The sequence below is a fragment of the Gopherus flavomarginatus genome, chromosome 12 (assembly GCF_025201925.1).
Source record: "Gopherus flavomarginatus isolate rGopFla2 chromosome 12, rGopFla2.mat.asm, whole genome shotgun sequence".
Classification (NCBI taxonomy): Eukaryota; Metazoa; Chordata; order Testudines; family Testudinidae; genus Gopherus; species Gopherus flavomarginatus.
In genome coordinates, this window is record NC_066628.1 from 18,018,470 (window position 1) to 18,031,198 (window position 12,729).

Consider the following 12,729-nt stretch of genomic DNA (forward strand, 5'->3'; position numbering starts at 1 on the left):
GGGAGAACACTTGTTCACCTTAGCCTCCAATGATAGAACAAGAAGCAATGGGCTTAAACTGCAGCAAGGGAGATTTAGGTTGGACATTAGGAAAAAGTTCCTAACTGTCAGGGTAGTTAAACACTGGAATAGATTGCCTAGGGAAGTTGTGGAATCTCCATCTCTGGAGATATTTAAGAGTAGGTTAGATAAATGTCTATCAGGGATGGTCTAGACAGTATTTGGTCCTGCCATGAGGGCAGGGGACTGGACTCGATGACCTCTTGAGGTCCCTTCCAGTCCTAGAGTCTATGAGTCTATGAGTCTATGGTAAGGCCAGCCCTGTCCTGTGGGCATGGAGAACCTAACTCCTGTGGAGGTCAGCCAGGAAGGCTGGATGCGCACATTGCAGGAAATAGATGGTCAGGGCAGCATAATCCACTGAAAGAAACGTGACTTGCTAATTGCAACACAGGCTCTCCCTGTGTGGCTGTCTGTCCTGTCTCTGTTGACTGGGGCATGTGCAGAGCTTTCTGAGACAGTTGCTGCGGCTGTGGCCAGCCATCGAAGCGAGTTTCCCATCATCTCTCTTTTGGCTGTGGATGTTTGACTCCAGCAGCCCCGCAGAGGTCCCGGCCTTGCTCTCTAATGTCCATTCTCCCCTTGCTTGCATGGCGTTTCTTGGATCATGGAGTAGTCTTATGAAAACATCCCAGTTGTGGACACAGGGACCAGCACCAATTCCCCAAGCCAAAGTCCTCTTTGCAATCCAGGGAAACAGCCTGGGTTGTCTGGAGCACAGGGTTTGGCCCAAGGTGACTGCAGACCCTGCCCCTGTTGCACAATGACTCCTGGGACCCCTCTAGCCCATCAGCACTTGGCTATCCCACATTCTGCTGAGCGGCTGAGATATGGGGGAACAGAAACCCTTGGATACAGAAGGAAAATCTCCTCCTAGGAACACTCTGTCAATAGCTGCCAGAGGCCATCCCTGCAAAACCCCAAATGTGCAGCCCCTCTGATTCCCACAGGGGAGATCTCAGCTCATTCACTTGTCACCCATGGCCACAGTCTTTGACAGGGGGAATGTAGAGGGGGTTTTGCCAATTGTCCCTTCTACAGCGCCCATAATGGGAGGAGGTTTGGTCTTGTGATGTGAGGCCCAGGTCTGAGAATCAGGGCTCCTGGGTTCTGGGGCTCTGGAATGGGGTGTGGTCTAGTGGGTGGAGCTGGATTTGTTGACAGTGAGTGAGAGGGGCTTGTGCTGAAGGACTCTGGGTCAATCCCCACCAATTCCTGTGATGTCTACATGTGGCCATGATTTTACTTACCTCTCAATGTAGGTTATTTAGCCCATTCCTAAACACATGTGTTACATCTGCTGCTGGCCATCCCTGAGATGTAGGTCCTTCATCTACACAAGGACATGGCATAACAAGGTCAATCCAGCAGCTCCTATCCAGTCTTCACCTCCGCAACGGATGGCAAGCTCTAACCTGACCAGAGAGATACAGGGTGGTGTTCTTCAGGGGAATCTGCTGGTGCTCCTGCATCCTCTGCTCCACCTCACACCCCGAAATGCTAAGGGTTTTCCAAAAATATCACTAATCGTGGATAAACAAAGCAGCTGAGATGAGGTCAGTGTGGGTGGATTTACTGAGCAGACTGGTTCTAATGGAAGAACAGATTTCTCCCCTGCTCTAGGGAGATTCCCATAGGAAAAGTCTCAGATGGAGGGGGTGGGAACAATGCAAACCTCCAGCCCCTTGAATGGCAGGAAATCAGGTCTCGGGGAGTTAACGGGTGTCTCTGTCCTGCTGGAGGGAGCAGATCTGGAGAGCAGGAAGAGAACGAGTGGCATTGTAGGAAAGAAAGTGACTTCTACCTCTGAAGGTGGCTGAAGCTTCTGGTAGACACTCGAGTCCCGGATCCTTATACCTCCTTTGGGGATCCTTTTCCTAGGATAAAAATAAGGACACCATACAGAGAATGACATTTGAATCCCAGGTCTGGGATCCAGGGAAAAGGGATGATCTCAGCCAGGCTATGTACCGGGAACCTGATTTTAGTCCTAAGAGCCACAATTACCCAGATGAGGTATTCTTCCCCATTTGCTTTCAGGTTATTTACTCACAGTATTCATTTGTTTGCTTTGCCGGGTCTCCACTCTCTGCAGCTGTTCATTGGTTTTAGTAACAGTCTGTCAGTTTTTGCTTCTGTTTCCTCTTCTTACAGGGTAGCATCTGCTCAGCACTTTTTAAAAAGAAAAATCAGTTCAAAGCAAAATCTTATTCCCACATTGCAGAGGAAGGTTTCTGAGAATTTAACTGCAGAACTTTAGTGTCTGCGTATTTCAGTCCCTATTATTTATTCAGGTGCAGGTCTGATGCAATCTGCACCCCCAAGAATGCCCATATGACACACGGGGGGGCCATAGAATACCTATTAAAAGAGAAGAAGGCAGCAGATTAAACTCTGGGGAAATCAACCAATGGATCAGCACTTCTCTGCATCATTGAAGCACCAGGCATGGGAGCGAAACAGGTTACAAATCCCCATGTTTCATTCCCACTAGACAGACGTCAAAAAGAAAAAGGCCTTCAGCCAATTATTTCCTTACACTCTGAAGGGGTGAAATCCAGCCCTGTGTAACCAGCCAGGGCAACGTCTCTACATCACAGCGGGGTTAAGTGGCACTTCACTGCACAGGTGCTGGGAGACTTTGGTGGCTTAGTTTCCCTCCTGGATTGGAACAGCTGGCTGGAATCCTGTGAGGTACAGAGCAGAGAGAGGTTAGGGCCACAGCATTCACCTCAGAGGCTGAGCTTCTGCAGACTCTTGGGACGTTCCCATCTGAGGAGGAGGATTTGGCCAGCCCCAGCTCAGAGGTTTCAGTCACTTCAACCCAGTGATTCTCAGCCACAGTTGATCTAAAGTAGATGAACTTTTCATGCCTTGCCCCCATCTCTGACCCCCCTCGCTCCTCACATTGCCATCTAACAGCCCAGTCCCTTCTCTTGATCCCTTCCAAACTCAAATACACAGCCTAGCCCACGCTTCTTCTCTCAGACCATCTCCTCATCTGATCCTCTCCTACCATTTGGATCAATGGTAACATCTTCTGGGGAGAGGATGTACCCCAAAAACTCTTTGGAGAATTGGCTGGAGGTTCTGCTTTCCAGCTCTGTGTCGAGACCATGCTGCTGAAATCTCTGCAGGTTTGGATGTGCTGCGCTTGCTGCTCTGGGTTCTTCAAAAAGAGATTTATGTCACCCAAATAGATGTCACTGTCCCCAAATACATCACTGAAGAAGTGTTCCAAGGTCAGGAGACTGTTAGTTAGCTCAATTAGCATATCAGACTGTTAAAATATCTATGATGCATTTTGAAATCTGTCATCCATTTGTCCCTTGCCCAAACGAGGGTGAGATTAGAAATCCTTGCAGATGAAGTTTGATGAAACCCTTTGCAGATTTCCTGTCAGCCAACAATTGTGGGATTCCAGCAGAGAATAATGGTTTTAAATGATCACTTTGTTCAGAAGCTGATTGTCTAAAGAGAGCCATAGCAGAGTCCCAATTTCTTCTTTCAAAAAAAGGCCTGCTCTTAGGAATGGTTTTCATGACTGTACACAGGGAGATCCACTAATTATGGTCCCAAAAAATGTTTAAAAACAGGGAAAAGCAACTTTCAATCAAGGTGGTAGGTCAATAAGGCACTCATAGTCTTGGTCCAGAGGTAACAAGTCCACATTTCTTTCTGAGGTATCCATATAATATTGGTATTTATAAGGAACGTCACCATCAATCAAACCCTAACCCTCCTTTTGACTCTCCCAAGCCCTACCTGTTGACCCCTTAGTCCCTCTCATCTGTCACCAGAAGTCCCGCCCCATGGAGGGTTTTAATTCCGGGGTCAAGGTTGCCATATGACTGGAAGCAAGGTGTGTCATGTGACCCCTTTAAGAACTCCTCCCACCACACTCTACCAATCAGGATGACTTTCATCTCAGAAGGGCCACTCTGAGAGGAGATTTGACCAATCAGGGAGATTTCCGAGGTGGGGTGGCCCGTCCAGAAGTGGGTCATGTGACTCCTCTAAGAACTCCTCCCACTGCCATCTACCAATTAGGATGGGTTTTGACACCATAGGACTGCCCTAAGAGGAGATTTTGACCAATCAGGGAGAACTCTGGGGCAGGGTGATCTGTTCAGAAGTGGGTCGTATGACCCCACTAAGAACTCCTCCCAAGACCCTCTGCCGATAAGAGTGCAGCACCATTACCAAATAAGTCCCAGCACCAGACAGACGAGGCCATCTCTTACCAAGGATACATGTTTCAGAAATCATGGAAATGAGAAACGGACTCCTTTACCACCCCCGTGAGAACTTCAGTCTTTGTTTTAGCCCCGAGGGTATTTGACCATCCGCGGAGAAAGCGCTACATCAGCGACAGTCCCAAGGAGGAGGAGGAGGAGGGAGCGACCGAGGGGAGCTCTTCGGGCCAGCCTTTGATGGCTACACCAGAAACCGAATCCAAAACCCAATTCTTGTGAGACACCCCAATGAGCATGGTGGTCTCTCTTTGTCCATCCCCTTAGAGGTGGAGTGCGACTGAGGCTCGGGAGTGTCACCGGTGGACAAGGTGAACAGAAAAGACATCACAGAGGTAAATGAATGATTAAGAGGTAATCACTTCTTAATGGGTAAGGAACCAGGGGTTGTGTAAATCTAAAAACAAGCAGTGGGGGTGCTTACACTGTTTCTGTTCTGAAAAGCTCTCAACAGCTCAAAGATGCCTTTCTAGATGGCCCAGAAGCCCTGGAGAGTGTTGCATCAAGCAGGGAAGATGAACCGGGCCCACCTTGGTTTTGCTCAACGCCGATACAAATTGTTGAAGAGGACTCTGAGGATGATGGCCATGAGGTTTTTTGGAGGAGGCTTGACATAGAACTAACTGAGCCAATGCCTCATCGTGAGCCTAAAAAAGTCACGCAGGCTATCGTACACGTTGCTGTTTATGCTGTCCTTAAGCACTGCCTTAGGGAAATGCTTTGTGAAGATCTTGAGGGCCGTGTCATAGATGCACCAGGCCAACGACCTCAGGACTGGGTGACTTGGACTTCAGTGGATATAAACCACAAGCTCTGGGGCCTATGTGCTGAGCTGGGTTTGGAAAGCTGATTAAACACCGTTATTGCCGGAGGTTATGCTATGCAATATCTGTGCCTAACCCAAGAATATGTAGCACAACGGGGGTCCTTGATCAATGCCGTGCAATTCAGAGGAGCCCCTGACCTTCTTTTAAAGAAAATAACCTGCTTACAGCTGCAGTGGAAAAATTGCAGGCATCTTCAGGTTCATTTTCTTTAAAACACAGTGAGGTTCTCTACTCAATTGCACAGCATTTCTCCAGTTACGGCAATCATGTGAACAAGGACGTGTGTATCACTAATTGTGTTTTTTTGCTACAAAAGCTGTTGAAAAATCTCTATTCGGGGATGCCAGTTCGCTGGTCCCCTCCCCAAGCATGCTCGTAATAAAAGAGCCTTGGGCGATTCTGATCCAAACACAACATGGGGTCATTTTTCTATGACATGGCGTGTTATTGGCTGTCTAGTCCACACAAAAAGTTACAGGTCCGTGCTTAAGGAAAAGACTATTTTTAAAGAATCTAAACGGATTCAGTTAGAGAATGGTGAGGGGACAAACACGCGATAGAAAACTTGGTAGCTGTAAATTAAAAAAAAAAAGCCCTATTGAAAAGGGCTTTGTGACTATGTGTTTCTCTTAGAAGGCCTTTGGCCCTTAAGTGAGCTAAAAGTTTTAATGAAGCATCTCGGTTTGGTTTCAAGGAGCTGTATGTCTTTTCAGTCAAAAATCAATTGTTTGTGAGAACCTAGTGCTTGTGGGTTTTGTGTGTATAAGTTACCCATTTACAGCAAAAAGCTGAAATATATTTCATGGGGGGTGGGGCGGAATTCTAAAAAATGTACTTACAATAAAACAAATAGGTTGTTCAGACCTGTGTTTGAGTACAATAGAGTTGACTTATTCTGTTGAACTGAGTGGGTTTAACCACCCCCCACCCACTGAATAGCCAGGGTGACTTCGATTACTTACCCTTGTTGCCATAGGGTTAAATTTGATGGAGCTGGATGATGAGTTCTGATTAATATGAAATGAAATAAAACTTCAGGAATTCGCAGATGCTATTGGACAGTTGAAATATAACTGCTGGAATTGGTGGAACACTATTGGACAGTTTCAATATGACCACCGGAGTTGGTGGAACACTATTGGACAGATTAAATATGGCCCTGGAGTTGGTCGAATACTATGGGTCATTCTTTCTAGAAAACACCCCCACCCCAAACTTTAAGCATGAAAGAAACATGTTTAAAAAAAACAACTCACACCCCAAGATATTCATTGATACCTGCAAAGGCTCAGGCACACATGGCTGGGGGACAGAACAAGCAGGGGCTTTTTAAATGCATGGAGGTGCAAACTTGGCTTGGTGTGTTTCTGAAGCTGCTGTTTTGTGTGTGAGAGGGGTCTGTGCAAGGCATAGGTGTAGGGTTTTAAAAGTACTTGATTTGTTTCAAACCAACAGGGCTTTTTTCCTGTGCACAATGTGGTTTAAAATGGATTTTAAAAGCAGTTTGGTTTTTATTCTGCAAAATGTATTTTAAAAAAATGTTTTTGAGATTTTTGTTGTTGTTTGTTGTTTTTTGTTTTGTTTTTTACGTGACAGAAATAAACCTAAAACCTGTGTTTGTGGTACAGCCTGAACTGGATGATTTGTTTTAAAGCTGTGACTTTTTAAACAGAAAAACACCCTAATGAATATTTAGTTTTTAAGTTTACAAGATGCTTTCATGTATTTTATAATAATGCTGTTTGCTCCACAGTATGGTGAAAACTTGAGGGATCCTTAGAGCAGAGGGAAGACAAGCTCAGAAGAAATGGGAAAGATACAGCTGAAAGGGAAAATTCAGCAGCATCAGTGATTCATGGACAGATGAAGCACAGTAAATATATTTTGCTTATTGGTTGGGTTGTTCTACGAAGTTTTGTATTTTAAGTGAATATATAGGTGTGGGAGAGAAAGATGGTAAAGTTCAGTTTTGTAATGGTTCCCCCCATCCCTCCTAGGCATGGGCAACTTTTCTGACAATGCTTAGTCAGCGCTACAAGGACACTTCCTCCAGAACCACCAAATATCCAAGAGACCTTTGCTTTGAGACCTTTAACAATGAAAAACAGCTCAAGAGTGCAGATGAAGCATCCGGGCAGTCCAAACCTCATATCCATCCAACCCAAGGGCAAAACAAGAGTCTGGTAAAAAAAAAACAACCACACAACTACAACTCCAGTTCCTCAGCGGCCAGTGCCACACCAAACCCTGAGAAAACGCCCACATTCACCAACCCGGAGCACGCGCTCAAGGGGCTCTGAACGTGCGCAGAACCACACACATTCACAAACCCGGAGCATGTGCTTGAGGGGCTCTGACCGTGCGCAGAACCACACACATTCACAAACCCGGAGCACACGCTCTAGGGGTTGTGAATAAAATGCCAAGGACTGACAAACCATTCTCCTAAAACCATACGCTCATCACCGCTCCCCTATATTCTAGTATTTGGGAAGACTTTGATGCTTCATTCTGAAAACTGATGGACGCTGTGTTCCTGGGAGGCCAGGGGGCTAAAAGAACGGCATTCTAAAGAGAGTTGGGAAAAATCTGATGCTTCACTCAGAACACTGGTGACCACTGTATCCTCTGGGGGCCTAATGACCCACCGCAACTCGCTTACTGGATGCTGAAACGAGCCTTTTCTTCAAAGAACCGACTTAGCTGAATACTAAAAGTGAAAATCAATCTGTTTCTGTCAGAACAGGGACAGGATGTAACTGCAACTCCCAGAAACACCAAAGAGCTCAGAGTCTGTTGCTCAGCAGGTGCTTGATAACAAGAAGAAGCGATCTAAGAAAAATGCATTAGTATTGCTAAAGCAGCTGGGCCAGGCTACAAATCTCTCTTCGTGGAACGATAAAGGGGCTTCCTCAGCAGGGATTTAAAAAGATCAGAACGCTCGCGGCTGTAGGGAGCCCAGCGCCCTTTCATTTCCCCCCGGAGCTCCAGCAGCTGGGTTGGAGCCAGGATTAAAAGGGCTCAGACCTTCTGCGGCTGCAGGTAGCCCAGAGCCCTTTAAATTCTCCTGCAGCTCTGGCAGCCAGGTTCAGGTGTGGATTTAAAGGGCCTGGAGATCCCACGGCTGCGGGGAGACAGAGCGTTCAAATCCCTGCCGAGGAAGCCGGTATAGGGCCAGGATTTAACGAGTTTATAGCAGGGGTGAAATTAACTTCTAGGACTTACGGGTACAGCTGGAATCCTGAGGGGGCGTGGCCTCAACTGGAAGAGGCGGTGCCTCTCAAGATTTAAAGGTCCTGGAGCATCAGCTGTTTCTGGGATCCCCAGGGATTTTAAATCAACCCTGGGCTCAGGGACAAATTAAAGGGCCCCGGGTTCTGGCTGCTGCAGGGAGCATTGAGCCCTTTAAATTTCCCCCGCAGCTCCAGCAGCCGGGTTCGAGGAGCACCAAGCCCTTTAAATCTGGCCCCAGCCCAGCTGCCGGAGCTGCGGGGGAAAATTAAAGGGCTCTGAGCTCCCTGCAGCCGCCGGAGCTCTGAGCTGTTAAATTCCCTGCTGAGGAAGCTGGGGCAGTTCAGCACGGTATATTGGCTCTTCCCGGTATGCCAAGCTGTTAAATTCCCTGCTGAGGAAGCTGGGGCAGTTCAGCACGGCATATTGGCTCTTCCCGGTATGCCATACTGGACGGTAATGGCTTATTTTCATCTCTGCTTCAGAGATCCCATGGCTGCGGGGAGCCCAGAGCCCTTTAATTTCCCCCTGCAGCTCCGGTAGCCGGGCTCGGGCTGAAATTTAAAGGGCTCGGATATCCCGCGGCTGTGGGAAGTCAGGAGACCTTTAAACACCCCCTGCAAGTCCAGAAGCCAGGCTGAGGCTGGGAACTAAAAGGCTCAGAGTTCCCGCAGCTACAGGGAGCCCAGAGCCTTTAAATTCCTCCGCAGCTCTGGCAGACAGGTTTGGGTGTGGATTAAAGGGCCCGGAGCTCCCACTGCCGGGGATCCAGAGCGTTGCCAGGCTGGGGCCGGGATTTGAAGGGCCCGGAGCTCCTGCTGCTGTGGGGAGCACCAAGCTTTTTAATTCCCAGCCCCAGCTTGGCTGCCGGAGCTGCGGTGGGAGGGGAGGAGGGATCCCGCAGCCGCCAGAGCTCAGAGCCCTTTAAATCCCCACCGAGGAAGCCGGTGCGGTCTGGCACAGCGTACTGGCTCTTGCCGCTATGCCGTACTGGCTTACTTTCATCTCAGGCTCAGAGCTCCTATGGCTGTGGGGAGCCTAGAGCCCTTTAAATTCTCCCTGCACCTCCAGGAGCTGGGCTTGGGATGGGAATTAAAGGGCTCAGAGCTCCTGCGGTTGCTGTGAACCCAGAGCCCATTAAATCTCCCTCCCCCACCCCCGCCGCCCCACAGCTCCAGCACCCAGACTGGGGCAGGGTATTAAAGGGCTGAGGGCTCTCCGCAGCGGCTGGAGCTCCGGGCCCTTTAAATCCTGGCTCCCGCTTGGCAAGGCTCAGTCTCCCCACAGCATAGGTGCTCCTGGCACTTTAAATCCATGCCCGAACCCGGCTGCCATAGCTGCGTGGGGGATTTAAAGGCCCTGGGGCTCCCAGCTGCAGCCGAAGCTTCAGGATCTTTAAATCTTGAGAAACCCCACCTCTTTCGGTTGAGGCCACGCCCCTCATGACTCCGGCAGTACCAGTAAGTCCTGGAAGTTACATAATCATTCCTTTACCTGTGTTCACCTTGTTCGCCAGTGACTCTACTGAGCCGCAATCGCATTCCACATCTAAGGGGTGGACAAAGCGAGGCCACCATGCTCACTGGCGTGTCTCACAAGCAGTTGGGGTTTGGGGTCGGGTTCCGGCATATCCATCAATGGATGGGCCAAAGGGCTCCCTTCGCTCTCTCCCTCCTCCTCCTCGGGACTGTCGCTGATGAAGCGCTTTCTCTGCAGATGGTCAAAGACTCTTGGGGTGAAGACAGAGTCCGAAGTTCTCATGGGGGTGGTGAAGGAGTCCAGGTTTCCTCTCAGCAGCCTTCCCATGAGTTCTAAACCATGTGTCCTTGGTAAGAGATGGCCTCGTCCGTCCAGCGCTGGGACTTATGGGGCGATGGTGCTGCACTCTGATTGGCAGAGGGCCTTGGGAGGAGTTCTTAGTGGGGTCATACGGCCCACTCCCGGATGGGTCATGTGGCCGCCTGGACCACGAAGTGATACCCCAATGGGGCAGGATTTCCAGTGACAGGTTGGAGGGACTAAGGGATCATGGGGAGGGGTTACGGTTTGATTAATGGTGGGACCTTTCTACTGCTGCCAGGTGTTGAGTATGTCCAGGCAGAATCAGAGCCAGTGTCCATTTCCAGGCCAGAGGTCAAAGCCGGGTGGTCAGAAGTACGAGCTAAAGTCCATATCCAGGCCAAAGGTTGAATCCGTGTTGTCAAAATCGGAGGGGTTGGGGAAGATCAGGAGGAGGAGGAGGCAGGCCTGGAGCGAGTGGGTGGAGGGCCTGGCGCGAGGCTAGAGAAAGGCAAGGTGAATACTGAGCTGGGGTTCATAATCCAAATCTGGAGCCAAGAAGGGTCACGCCAAAGTCATAGCCAGAGACTGGAGCCAAGAGTCCAGCCAGAGTCAACAGCAAGAAACCTGAGGACAGGGCAAGGTGGGGCAGGGGGTACATGCGGGTGGGAATGAGGATGACTTACTGAAGCCTGGAGACCCCTCATTGGGGGACTCCCTTCCTAACAATAATGGAAGGACAGCGGGATGACAAAGATGTCTCTGACCCTGGGCTCCAAGCCAAGGGGAGCTCCCATCCAGGCTGTGTGCCAGGACCCTGTCACCCTCCCTGTTCATTTCACACTCACAGACCCCCTAGCCGGAGGGGAGAATAAAGGGCAGAAAGCGAAGGTTCCCCTAGGGGAAAGGCTCTAGGCTGGGACCCAGTCCACTTCCCAGATCTGTACCCAGGACTGTGTGACCAGGCCCACAACCCTTCCTCTGCGTCTCAGTTCCCACCTGCCCGATGGGGAGTATCCTCCCCTGCCCCAGGGTATTCGGGGGGAGTTTCATTCCTGGCTGGGAAGGTTTCACATACCAGGTGGGTGGATTGGGCTCCAGGTGGGGGATGGTCGGACATTCGCTGCGTCAGGGGTGACACGGGGCCATGGGAAGGTCTGAGCAGTGACAATGGGGGAGGGGCTCCATGTCAGGCCACCCCTCCCAGACTGCAATGGCTGTTGAGCATAACTCCTGCTTCTGCGGATGCTCTCACTTCTGGGCCAGCCCCACAGCCTGATTCTTCCGAACCAGTATCTGGCCTGGCCCCAGCTCCATGGGTCGGGGTGGGGCAGGTTGTTCAGAGCGAGGTGCTTGGCCTTGGTTTCTCTCAGTGCTGCGGGCTCTATGGCCACTCCCCTGCAGCCTTTCTCCCCAGGCACAGTGAGACAGAACTGTACCTGTGGCAGAGAGTGGGAGCTGGTCATGCGAAGGGGGGCATCTTCAAGGCTGCCTCACGGAGCACAGGCCCTGCAGTGCTTTGGCCCAAGACCCTGATGATAAATAGCTCGGCCATGATTTTCGCTGTAATGTCCCCCTGTTGCAAGGGAACAAGGATCAATCAGAGACTCAGACATCCATGAGAATGAAGGGTATTAACGGCACTGGCAGCCAGCAAAATTTCCTCCTCATTCCTTCCCATGTCTGAGGGATGGATTCCCCCACCCAACCTCCAAGACGAAATCTTCTCTCTTCTTTAGTGACTTCCATCCCCTCTCTTACCATTGTGGAATAAACTCCTGCCTCCACTCCTCTCAGTCCCCCCGTGAGAATGGTTCTACCCCCCAACCCAGCAGGAATCCAGCTCCGCTCCCCAGAGTCCCCTCAGCCACCTTGGGCCCCTCCAGCTGAGGGGCTGGGAGGCTTTGGGCAGTAGTTCTGGGGGGTGAGAGGAAGCGGACACCTTTCCCCAAGGGATCCCCTATCCTTAACATGATGCCATGGACAGTGGTTCTGGTGAATGGGGCACTTAAGCAGCCTCTGCTGACTGACTCCTCCAGTTCTCTCAGAGCAAGTGGGGGCTGGGATAACATGATACCAGAGCACTAGGAACCGGCCTGAGGCCCGGAGGGGGATGAAGGGCTCACAGAGGTGGCTAAGGGATTTGGCAGCCCCTAGCATGAGCAATGGCAGTGTGTCGTGTTGATATGACGCCTGTTAGGAAATAGCCTTGCTGGGGAGCTGGGTCTGCTCTGCTTTGAGCAGCTCAGGGGACAAGCTGGCACCGACAATGGCATCTGCCTGGGGTCATCCTCTCCTTGCTCCCTGTTCAGTGCATGGGGATGGGATAGGAGTGATTTTCAATGGCCTGGAGGTGAAAGGCCCTGGGAATCCCTCCCGAAGTGACTCCTTTTTGGTTACCTCGTCCTCTAGCAGCTGGCTGGCTTCCCCCAAGATGGAATAGGTCAGCACCTGGCCAGCCTGGCTGACATGGAGCATGGGGTGGTTGATAGCCAGCAGCCCCGCCTGGAGGAAACTGCTCTTCTGGTCTTCCGTGAATATTTCTCCGAAGACCTAAAACCAAAAGAACCAGAGCCCTT

The 12,729-nt window shown here is 50.4% G+C and overlaps 1 pseudogene; it reads right to left on the reverse strand.

Annotated features, from left to right (window-relative positions):
• Positions 1–10,177, reverse strand: part of LOC127032109 (olfactory receptor 12D2-like) — a 44,935-nt pseudogene extending 34,758 nt beyond the window's left edge.
• Between the last annotated feature and the right edge of the window lie 2,552 nt (positions 10,178–12,729).